Below are 2364 nucleotides of genomic sequence, written 5' to 3'. Positions count from 1 at the left end.
TTCCCCTTTCTCCACATCCCCGCCAACATCTGTCGTTCCCTGACTTGTTAATTTTAGCCATTCTGACGGGTGTGAGGTGGTATCTCATTGAGGTTTTGATTTGGATTTCCCTGATGCCGACCGCTCATTGTTTTCTTACAAAAGGAATACTTACTGGACTTACACCCCACATCCCATCCTCTACCCCCCTTTACTTCACCATTGCTGTAGTAATTAGCTTTGTGCATGGGTAACTGGACAGTCCTTCCTGTTAGCTGCATGGAGTAGGTCTTGCTTTTTGCCCCAGGGCATCTCTGCTTCCCTGGTGTGGGACGTGGATAACTCATTTCCCTAAACTCAGCTTGGAAGGAGACAATGGACAAACTCTTTCCTTAACCTTTCTCTAATGGAGGATGGGTGAGCAAATAAAGTCTCCTTTCTTCCATTTCTGAACTCTTGGGAGGACAATCCTTCGGTGTCATCTTCAAGGCTGCTTGGAAGGTCTCTGTGGGATGGAGTGTAAGTTGCCCACAGCAGGACCAACTCAAAATGGTCTTTGGATTAGCTCTCCCTCCTACCCTGTTCACTCCTCTCTTGGTACCCCACTCCTGTTCTCCATAATCCCTGATACACTAGCTACCTGCAAGCCCAGGTCTCGGGCTCTGCTTTCTGGGGGAATCCGGGCTAGGCTAACATTCACTGTAGAAAATTAGTGGTTTGGTTTATATCTGTATATTCTAACCCATAATCTGGCTCTCTCTAGAGAGCTCTGCATATGTACTTAAAAAAAAGTATTGGCATTATACTGTACATTGATGTGTTCTGGTTTTCTCTTGCTAGGTTATATCTTCATGTGATTTAAATTTTCTCCATGTAATATTTAATAGCTACATAGTATTTCATTGATTCATTATAGAGCAGCCACTATATCCCAGGCATGGTTTTGAGTGCTAAAGACCTAGCAATGGACAAACAGATCCTGTCTCAGCTTTTAAGGAGCTGATATTCTAGTTAGGATCTTTCTTACCTTCTAATGGGAGCAAAATTTATTTAACCAATGGCGTATTGTCAGTTATTTAGATTGCTTCCGATGTTCAGTATTATAAAACAATGCTTCGGGGCGCCTGGGTGGCTCAGTCATTAAGCGTCTTCCTTCGGCTCAGGTCATGATCCCAGAGTTCTGGGATAGAGCCCCGCATCAGTCTTCCTGCTCTCCCACTCCCCCCTGCTTGTGTTCCCTCTCTCGCTATTTCTCTTTGTCAAATAAAATCTTTAAAAAAATAAAAACCATGCTCCGGTGCCATCCTTGAAGGTATTCGTGGACTTCATCCTCCAGTTTCTTCTCTTAGGATAAATTCCTAGAAATAGAATTCTTGGAAGAAAGGCGATGAGAGTAAATGAGGGTGCTGGGATTCCCAAGCAGATTTGTCTGTCTGATTCTGGGGCCCAGGCTGTTGATCACCATGCTGTTAATATCCCTGCACTGAAAAATCATGGTAACTAAATTAGTCAAATGGTTCCTAGCTGGCTTAGGCATATAGGCTGTAGGATTAGGTTAAGGTCAGGTCTGGAGTGGGGGGGGGGGGGCGGAATCCTGAGTCTGCACATGACCAGCTGTGTGATTTTTCTTTTTTTTTTTAGTTCAGTTTCTTCATCTGTAAAGTGGGGACACCCAGGTGACCTTATTTTGCGGGGGGGGGCGCAAGGGATGGAGGGGAGATTAAGGGAGGTATGAGCTGAGTTAGGGAAGATGTGTGGCAGTTAACTAGGTCAAGGGGGGGTAGAAACATTCCCGGAGGAGGGAGGAGCAGGTTCAAAACATTTGGAAGATGGAATACGATTGTACGCCACTTCTTTTCCCATCTCACTTGTAGTTCCTTCTAGAAATGTCTTCTGAGATCTTTCCACGGCTGGTTTTTCTCATTTAGCTCTTAGTTCAGATGCCATCTCAGAGATGCCTTCCCTGAACATCCCTCTAAAGTTAAGCCCCCATCCCCACCCCGTGCCTTATTACCTTATTTTGTCAATAGCTACCACTAATTCAAGCCTTCATATTCGTTTGTTGATGTCGTTCCCCCCCCCCCTTAATGGAAACACCAAGAAGGGAGTGATATTAGGAGGGTGGGGGCAGGGGGTCAGATTTAAATGCTGAATCCTCAGCGCCTGGCATCCAGTAAGTCCTCAATGCATGTCTGCCCAAAGAAACGGTGCTTGGCGCCAAGTCCGCGCTTGACAAGAGCCGCAGGCGGGAAAGCGGAGAGCCTGGGCCCCAACTTCGGCCTGGGGCGCCGCGAGCCCCCGCGGGGGACCGCTCGAGGGGTGCGCCGGGGGCGGGGCCGCCCACCCGGAACCCGAGTGCGGCGGCGGCGCGGATTTCCGGCCGCG

The sequence above is a fragment of the Callorhinus ursinus genome, unplaced genomic scaffold (genome assembly GCF_003265705.2).
Source record: "Callorhinus ursinus isolate GAN/ISIS: 27379988/994484 unplaced genomic scaffold, GSC_fseal_2.0 scaffold41, whole genome shotgun sequence".
NCBI lineage: Eukaryota > Metazoa > Chordata > Mammalia > Carnivora > Otariidae > Callorhinus > Callorhinus ursinus.
This window is presented reverse-complemented; position numbering follows the sequence as displayed.